The following is a 10669-nucleotide window of genomic DNA, read 5'->3' as shown; positions in this document are numbered from 1 at the left end:
ACCTCACATTTGCTGAGTTTCCTCATACTCCACTGCCTCATTTCTGTGTGAATAGATTTTGGCTACCTACACTATCCCCTTTCCCATACATCTTGATATCCTCCATCATCTACTGTCTCTCCTATATTCCACCTCCATTTCTTTGATCCACAAAGTGTCTAACTCTTAATTTCTAATACCTTCATTTTGTTTTCTGTCTGTTATCCACTCTTGAAACTATTGCCTTTCTTTCCTCTTTCACTCTCTCACAAAAACAATAGCTTTTTAATTCATACCATATTCCTCCCATATTCAGTCGACTACTTCATTATAGGTACTCTACCTACTGCTATAACTCTACACAACTTACATGAATCTAATATCCATCCTCCAAGATCTCATATTATTGCTCTGTTAACATTTATCACCAGTACTACTTTACACTTTTTCCTTGCTCATACAATTGCCTTTCCCAGGCCCTAATGATTTCCTTTAAAGTGAACTCAACCAACAATAAGAAATTAGAAGAAGAAGAACAAAGTGACAAAGAGAAGAGATAACACTTATGCAAACACAGCAGCTAATTAATCTCCAAGACTAGACAAAGAAGCTAAGGAACTGATTAAACCCATCAAGATAAAATGATGACAAGACAGCAACAAAAATCTACAAACCAAACCAGTAATCAGGAAAACATGGCTGAATCCAATCAAGAAACTAAAAATCAGGAAGGGAAGCAGAACTTCCCACAAGTAATGAAAGATCTCAGAACATTTATCACCAACAAATTTAATGAAGTAAAGGAAGAGGTTAACAACATGAAGACAACACTGGAGGGGAAATTGCAGACATACGCAAAAAGATAACAGATATGATGGGAATGAACACCACAGTTCAAGAAATCAAAAATACACTTGCAGCAAATATCAGCAAACTAGAAGAGGCAGAGCAGAGAATTAGTGATCTGTAAGACAGTACATCGGAAATCAAACAGATAGTAGAATTGGTCGATAAAAAGATAGAAAAAAATCCAGATAGGACTTAGGAACCTGAATGATAATGCAAAATGCTCAAACATATGTATTATAGGCTTTCCAGAAGGAGAAGAGAAGAGAAAGGGTTCAGAAGGAGTGTTGCAGGAAATAATGGCTGAAAATTTCCCAAATCTACTGAAAGAGACAGATGGACATATCCAAGAAGCACAGCGCACCCCACTCATCATAAACCCCAACAGGCCCACCCCAAGACATATACTTGTCAAATTATCCAATGCTCAAGACAAAGAGAAAATTCCAAAAGCAGCAAGAGAAAAGAAAACCATCACATACAAGGGAAGCTCCATAAGATTAAGTGCTGATTTCTCATCTGAAACGATGGAGGCAAGAAGGCAGTGGTATGATATAGTCAAGGTACTAAAGGAAAAAAATTTCCAACCAAGAATACTCTCTCCAGCTAAACTAGCATTCAAAAATGATGGAGAATTCAAAATATTCACAGATAAACAGAAACTGAAAGAGTATGCCAACAAGAAACCTCCCCTTCAAGAAATTCTAAAGGGAGTTCTGCAGGAAGAAAGGAAAAAACAGGACAGGCAGAGTTGGAGGAGAGTGTAAGAGCAACAAAAAAGACAAAAAGAGAAGGGAAAAAAAAAGCAAACAAAATATGAAAAACACAAGTCCAATCAAAATAGGCTAGCAGGAATAATTCCTTGAAAATCATAACACTGAATGTCAAAGGATTAAACTCACCTATCAAAAGATTCAGACTGGGAAACTGGATAAGGAAATATGACCCATCTATATGTTGTCTACAAGAGAAACATCTTAGACCCAGAGAGTCATGGAGGTTGAAAGTCAATGGCTGGAAAACAATCATACAAGCAAACAATAACCCAAAAAAAAGGCAGGAGTAGCTATATTAATATCAGACAAAATAGACTTTAAATGCAAAACAATTGTGAGAGACAAAGAAGGACACTACCTATTAGTGAAAGGGACAATCTGTCAAGAAGATTGAAAAATTATAAATATTTATGCTCCTAACAAGGGTGCCTCTAAATACGTGAGGCAAATGCTGGAAAAACTAAGTGAAACAATAGATGCATCTACAATCATAGTGGGGGATTTTAATACACCACTATCAACTCTGGACAAAACATCTCAAAGGAGAATCACTAAAGAAACAAAACATTTGAACAGTATATTAGAGGAGCTAGATCTAATAGACATATATACATCATTACACCCAAACACAGCAGGATATACATTTTTCTCAAGCGCACATGGATCATTCTCCAAGATAGACCATATGCTAGGCCACAAAGAAAGGATTAATGAATTCAGAAAGATCAAAATCATACAAAATAATATCTCTGACCACAGTGGAGTGACGCTGAAAATTTGCAAGGGACAGAGGCCCAGATTTCACACCACGATTTGGAAATTAAACAGCACACTCTTAGAAAAAACAGTGGGTCAAAGAGGAAATCTCAAAAGAAATCAATGACTACCTTGAAACAAATGATAATAACACATCATACCAAAATTTATGGGATGCAACAAAAACAGAACTGAGAGGGAAATTTATAGCCATAAATTCATACATCAAAAAAGAAGAAAGAGCAAAAATTGTAGAACTAACTGCACATTTGGAGGAAATAGAAAAAACAACAACAAAGTAACCCAGCAGGAAGAAGAAGGAAAGAAACGACAAAGATAAAAGCAAAACTAAATGAAATAGAAAATAAGAAAGCATTTGAAAAGATAAGAACAAGAGCTGGTTTTTTGAGAAGATCAACAAAATTGACAAACCTTTAGTGAGACTAACAAAGAAAAAAAGAGAGAAGATGCAAATACACAAAATAAGAAATGAGAAAGGCGATAACACCACTGACCCCAGAGAAATAAAGACTATCATAAGAGGATACGTTGAAAAACTATAATCCAACAAAAATGACAATTCAGAGGAAATGGACAAATTCTTAGAAACACATAAGCAGCCCATATTGACGAAAGAAGACATTGATGGTCTTAACAAACAATCACAAGTAAAGAGATACAATCAGTCATTAAAAACCTCCCAACAAAGAAGAGCCCAGAGCCAGATGGCTTCACAGGTGAATTCTACAAAACATTCCAGAAAGAACTAACACGAATCCTGCTGAAACTATTCCAAAAAATCGAAGGAGAAGGAACATTGCCTAACTCATTCTATGATGCCAACATTACCCTAGTACCAAAACCAAAGACACCACAAGAAAGGAAAATTACAGACCAATTTCTCTAATGAACCTAGATGCAAAAATACTTAACAAAATACTTGCTAATCATATTCAACAACACATTAAATGAATTATACACCACGACCAAGTGGGATTTATTCCAGGTATGCAAGGATGGTTCAACATAAGAAAATCAATCAATGTAATACACCATATAAACAGATTGAAGGAAAAAAATCACATGATTATATCTATAGATACAGAAAAAGCATTTGACAAAATACAGCACCCTTTCTTGATGAAAACACTCTGAAAGATCAGAATACAGGGAAATTTTTTGAACATGATAAAGAGTATATATGAAAAACCTACAGCCAACATTGTTTACAATGGAGAAATCCTAAAATCCTTCCCTCTAAACTCAGGAACAAGACAAGGATGCCCACTGCTCCCCTTCTATTTAACATTGTCTTAGAAGTACTTGCTTGAGCACTGAGGCAAGAACCAGATATAAAAGGCATTCAAATTGGAAAGGAAGAAGTCAAAATATCATTATTTACAGATGTCATGATCCTATACATAGAAAACCCTGAGAGGTCTACAACAGAGCTTGTAGAACTCATAAATGAGTTTAGTAAAATCGCAGGTTATAAGATCAATGTGCAAAAATCAGTAGCATTTCTGTACACCAATAAGAGCAAGATCAGGAGGAAATCAAGAAACAAATACCATTCACAATAGTAAATAAAAAATCAAATATTTAGGAATAAATTTAACTAAAGATGTAAAAAATTTATACACTGAGAACTATAAAAGACTGTTCAAGAAAATCAAAGAAGACCTAAATAAATGGAAGAATATTCCTTGTTCATGGATAGGAAGACTAAATATTATTAAGATGTCTATCCTACCAAAACTGATCTACATATTCAATGCAATCCCAATAAAAATCAGCACAGCCTTCTTTAAGGAACTAGAAAAACTAACTATGAAATTTATTTGGAAAGGAAAGAGGTCCCGAATAGCCAAAGACATATTGAAAAAGAAAAACAAAATTGGGGGAATCACACTTCTGACTTCAGAACATACTACAAAGCTACAGTAGTGAAAACAGCATGGTATTGGCATAAGGAGAGACACACACCAATGGAATCAAATTGAAAGTTCTGATATAGACCCTCATGTACATAGCCATATAATATTCAAGAAAGCCACCAAACCCTCTCAACTGGGAGAGAATGACCTGTTCAACAAATGGTGTCTGGAGAACTGGATATCCATATGTAGAAGAATGAAAGAGGATTACCATCTCACACCTTATACAAAGATCAACTCAAGATGGATCAAAGACCTAAATATAAGAGCCAAGACCATAAAAACCTTGGAAAGCAGTGTAGGGAAACATCTACAGGACCTTGTAATAGGAAATGGCTTCATGAATATCACACCAAAAGCACAAGCAGCAAAAGAACTAATAGATAAATGGGACTTTCTCAAAATTAAAGCCTTCTGCACCTCAAAGGAGTTTGTTAAGAAAGTAAAAAGGGAACCCACACAATGGGAGAAAATATTTGGCAACCATATATCTGATAAGAGACTTATAACTTGCATATATAAAGAACTCCTATATCTTGAAAATAAAAAGATTAAAAAACCCATTTAAAAAATGGGGAAAAGATTTAAACAGACACTTCTCCAAAGAAGAAATACAAATGACTAAAAAGCATGTGAAAAAATGCTCCAAATCTCTAGCTATCAGGGAAATGCAAATCAAAACTACAGTGAGATACCATCTTACTCTCATAAGATTGGCAGCTATGAAAAAAGCAGAAGAATACAAATGCTGGAGATGATGTGAAGAAATGGGAACAGTCATCCACTGCTGGTGGGAATGTAGAAGGATCCAACCATTCTGGAGGACAGTTTGGCGGTTTCTCAAAAAACTAACCATAGATTTGCCATATGACCCAGCAATACCAGTGCTGGGTATATACCCAGCAGAACAGAAGGCAGGGACACAAACCGATATATGTACACCAATGTTCATAGCAGCATTGTTCACTATCGCCAAAAGTTGAAATCAACCCAAATGTCCATCAACAGATGAGAGGATCAATAAAATGTGGTATATACATACAATGGAATACTACTCAGCTTTAAGAACAAATAAACTACAAACACATGTGATAACATGGATGAATCTTGAGAACCTTCTGTTGAGTGAAGCAACCCAGGTATTGAAGGACAAATACTACATGACCTCAATGATATGAAATAAGCAACCTGCCTCAGAGAGCTTGAGACTGGAAGATAGGCTTACAGGAAATTGGGGGGTGGAAGAAGGATGTGAGTCAACGTCTGCAGGGGTGGAATCTATGATGAGCTGGAGGTAAGTATGAGCACAAAGAAGAGATAAAATGGGGGCAAGGGGTTGCCTTTGGGTGGGGATTTGCGGGTTTGAGGGGGGCTATGGATGGGCAGATGGGTAATAGTGCCCAAAAAATTGGGGGGAGGGAGGGGCAACATATGAACATAGGAGAGTGTGAGGTGTTGGTTGAGAATAAAATGCTGAGAAAATCGTATCAAAATATAATTAGGAGACTTACCTGTTTAGGATGCTCAGAGGGGATGGTCTGATGCGGGACGGACTCCTGGGAATGTCTGAATGCTCATTTTGCCAGGGTGGGTTGTACCATTGGGTAGAGACCCAAGAAGTGAGTGTTGGGGTGGACCCACATCCTGGGGAGGACTAATGCTATCAAATAGAGGGAACTCTATCTCTTGAGAGAAAGGGTAGCTCCCAGGACATTAGGGCAGTTGAGCAAGTCGGGCCCTGAACACTGTTGCTAGTATCTCTGGATGTGGCTCCTCAGGAAATGAAGATTGGCTGTCACTGTGGGCCCCAAAGGCAGGGGAAAATGGATGTTGAATGGATGGAACCAAGGTAAATGTGGGGGCAAGAGAGGAGTTTCGCCAGAGTACACGAGGATGAATATAAAACGTAATATTACACCAAAATCATATAAGGGATGACAGACTAATAATGTAAACTATAATGTAAAACATAGGATAACTAAAAAATTTAGATAACTGTATATCCTAAAGTATGGACCACATTGTAAGCACAGATGTCACCTTGTTTGAAAGCTATTGTTTCGGAGTCTGTACATCAGTTTCAGTAAATATGATATGAATAAGTTAAAAGATTATCACTGTGGAAGGGAAAGGGTTTTATGGTGGATGTGTGGGAGTACTGTATATTGTATATATGAATTACTGTGATCTAGGGCTCTTGTGAAGAGAAGCTCAATAATTAGGAAAAAAGAAAAGAAAAAGATAGGATGTAGAATTTTTCCAAATCAATACGTACTCTAGATCTAACCTTTAAACTCATCGCTATATTCCATTTTACTAGTAAGGGAACCTGACATTATATTGGGCTTCGCTTTACAGGAAGTTTTGGATCACAGAGTGGTTCAACAATGGTGGCAGAGGAATACTGGTATAGGATGTTACTGACAGGCTATATATGGTTGACACGGAGTTATACAGGGCATATGTCCAGGGTACATGGTAATGTTTGGATATACTCATAGTGGAAACAATTAAAAACAACAGCTGGGGGGGTACTGGGTTCCTGGCCAGGGGTGCTCTGTCGTGGTCCCTAGGGGAGCAGCGGCAGTCCCCCAGGTGCAACGGTAAGAACCAGGAAGGAATGAGGGTCCAACAGTGGGCTCCTGATACTAATGACTATGCTTGTGAGCCTATACGCCTGCAATAAGAACAAGGCCTAGAGCAGCATTGTGCCTGGGAGCTTCTTCCTGACAGCCTTCATGTTACTCAAATGTGGCCAGTCTCGAAGCCTAACTCAGCATGTAGATGCAGTGCATTCCCCCCAGCGTGGGACATGACACCCGGGATGAGCCTCCCTGGCACCGAGGGATCACTACCAAATACCAGCTGAAGATGCAACTAGAAAATGACCTTGAATTAAAGGTTCAACGTGGATCAGCAGAATATTCCTGTCTACATATAACATGACTTTAAAATGCTGTTTGACCTAATGTAAGGGGGAAATGGAAAGGAGAAATGAGTTTTTATGGCTATGAGTCTCTAAAAAAGAGTCTAGAGGTTGTCAGAAGGATTGCCCTTAGCACACCTGAGCAGTGACTCCGAGACAGGTAAAGTAGATACAACCCCAGGTATTGGTTCATTTGAGGGCTAAAGAGACCCACTGGTTCTAGGTCATGGCAGATGGGGTTCACTCCCATGTCAGTTGGCCCTTCTTTGAAGCCAGTGTTTCTGCGTGATGGAACTGGACTCAGATGGGTTCTCTTTTCACAAGACTTTCATGATACTTTACTGGAATTGTAGTTGGTGCTGGGGTTTAAGATATATGTAGGGGATTTGAATCTCTGGACTGACAATATGATAGCCACGCCCTGAGCCTCAACAGACTTCAATTCCTACACTCTGATTTATTGGACTTACTCCACTCAGTTAACATGGAGTTGAAGAATGTCAACCACCACACCATGGAGTCTAGAGTGCCTACAACTGACAGTAGGAGGATTGCATCCAATATCCAGGTGGAATCTAAGCCCCCTCTTGACATAGATGTGCAATGGACACAACCAATCCAATGTCCACAGAGAAAATGTGGCATTGGTGTGGGAATGGTGGCCATGGTGGGTGCTGGGTGTGGGGAATGGGAGGAAGAGATGAGATGTGGAGGCGTTTTCGGGACTTGGAGTTGTCCTGGGTGGTGCTTCATGGACAATTACAGGACATTGTAGATCCCCCCAGGGCCCACTGGATGGAACATGGGAGAGTGTGGGCTATGATGTGGACCATTAACAAAGAGGTGCAGCGATGCCCAAAGATGTACTTACCAAATGCAATGGATGTGTCATGATGATGGGAGAGAGTATTGCCGTAGGGGGAGTGTGGGGTGGGGGCGGTGGGGTTGAATGGGACTTCATATTTTTTTATGTAATATTTTCCAAAAAATGAATAATAAAAAATATATATACATAATTAGGAGGGTTACCTGTTTAGGATGCTCGGAGGGGATGGTCTGATGCGGGACAGACTCCTGGGGATTGTCTGAATGCTCATTTTGCCAGGGTGGGTTGTACCATTGGGTAGACACCCAAGTAGTGAGAGTGGGGGTGGATCCACATCCTGGGGAGACTAATGCCATCAAATAGAGAGAACTGTATCTCTCGAGAGAAAGGGTGGCTCCCAGGACATTAGGGCAGTTGAGCAAGTCAGGCCCTGAAAACTCTTGCAAGTATCTCTGGACATGGCTCCTTGGGAAATGGAGATTGGCTGTCGCTGTGGGCCCCAAGGGGAGGGGAAAATGGATGTTGAATGGATGGAACCAAGGTAAATGTGGGGGTAAGAGAGGAGTTTCACGAGAGTACACAAGGATGGATATAAAACATGTAATATTACACCAAAACCACATAGGGGATGAGAGACTAATAATGTAAACCATAATGTAAAACATAGGATAACTAAAAATTTAGAAAACTGTATATCTTAAAGTATGGACCACAATGTAAGCACAGATGTCACCTTGTTTGAAAGCTATTGTCTCAGAGTCTGTACATCAGTTTCAGTAAATATGATATGAATAAGTTATAAGATAATCGCTGTGGAAGGGAAAAGGTTTTAAGGTGGATGTGTGGGAGTACTGTATATTGTATATATGAATTACTGTGATCTTATATGTATGTGATCTTATATGTATATGTGATCTTAAGATAAGATATGTGATCTTATATGTATATATGATTACTGTGAAGCTCAATAATTAGGAAAAAAGAAAAGAAAAAGATAGGATGTAGAATTTTTCCAAATCAATACGTATTCTAGATCTAACCTTTAAACTCATCACTATATTCCGTTTTACTAGTAAGGGAACCTGACATTATATTGGGCTTCACTTTTCAGGAAGTTTTGGATCACAGAGTGGTTCAACAATGGCAGTGGAGGAATACTGGTATGGGATGTTATTGACAGGTGATATAGGGTGGACACGGAGTTATACAGGGCATATGTCGAGGGTGCATGGTAATGTTTGGATATACTCATAGTGGAAACAATTAAAAACAAACCTGGGGGGGTACTGGGTTTCTGGCCAGGGGTGCTCTGTCGTGGTCCCTAGGGGAGCAGCAGCAGTCCCCCAGGTGCAATGGTAAGGACCAGGAAGGAATGAGGGTCCAACAGTGAGCCCCTGATACTAATGACTATGCTTGTGAGCCTATACGCCTGCAATAAGAACAAGGCCTAGAAAGCATTGTGCCTGGGAGTTTCCTCCTGACAGCCTTCATGTTACTCAAATGTGGCCAGTCTCGAAGCCTAACTCAGCATGTAGATGCAGTGCATTCCCCCCAGCGTGGGACATGACACCCAGGGATGAGCCTCCCTGGCACCGAGGGATCACTACCAAATACCAGCCGAAGATGCAACTACAAAATGACCTTGAATTAAAGGTTCAATGTGGATCAGCAGAATATCCCTGTCTACATATAATAACATGACTTCAAAATGCTGTTTGCCCTAATGTAAGGGGGAAATGGAAAGGAGAAATGAGTTTATATGGCTAGAAGTCTCTAAAAAAGAGTCTGGAGGTTGTCAGATAGATTGCCCTTATGCACAACTGAGCAGAGTCTAAGAGACAGATAAAGTAGATACAACCCCAGGTATTGGTTCTTTTGAGGGATAAAGAGACCCACGGGTTCTATGGTCATGGCAGATGGGGTTCACTGCCATATCAGATGGCCCTTCTTTGGAGCTGGTGTTTCTGCGTGATGGAACTGGACTCAGATGGGTTCTCTTTTCACAAGACTTTCATGATACTTTACTGGAATTGTAGTTGGTGCTGGGGTTTAAGATATATGTAGGGGATTTGAATCTCTGGACTGACAATATGATAGCCATGCCCTGAGCCTCAACAGACTTCAATTCCTACACTCTGATTTATTGGACTTACCCCACTCAGCTAACATGGAGTTGAAGAATGTCAACCACCACACCATGGAGCCTAGAGTGTCTACAACTGAAAGCAGGAGGATTGCATCCAATATCCAGGTGGAATCTAAGCCCCCTCTTGACATAGATGTGCAATGGACACAACCAATCGAAGGTCCACAGAGAAAATGTGGCATTGGTGTGGGAATGGTGGCCATGGTGGGTGCTGGGTGTGGGGAATGGGAGGAAGAGATGAGATGTGGAGGCGTTTTCGGGACTTGGAGTTGTCCTGGGTGGTGCTTCATGGACAATTACGGGACATTGTAGATCCCCCCAGGGCCCACTGGATGGAACGTGGGAGAGTATGGGCTATGATGTGGACCATTGACCATGAGATGCAGTGATGCCCAGAGATGTACTTACCAAATGCAATGGATGTGTCATGATGATGGGAGAGAGTGTTGCTGTGGGGAGAGTGGGGGATGGGGGCAG

This window comes from Dasypus novemcinctus, chromosome 6 (genome assembly GCF_030445035.2).
Source record: "Dasypus novemcinctus isolate mDasNov1 chromosome 6, mDasNov1.1.hap2, whole genome shotgun sequence".
NCBI lineage: Eukaryota > Metazoa > Chordata > Mammalia > Cingulata > Dasypodidae > Dasypus > Dasypus novemcinctus.
This window is presented reverse-complemented; position numbering follows the sequence as displayed.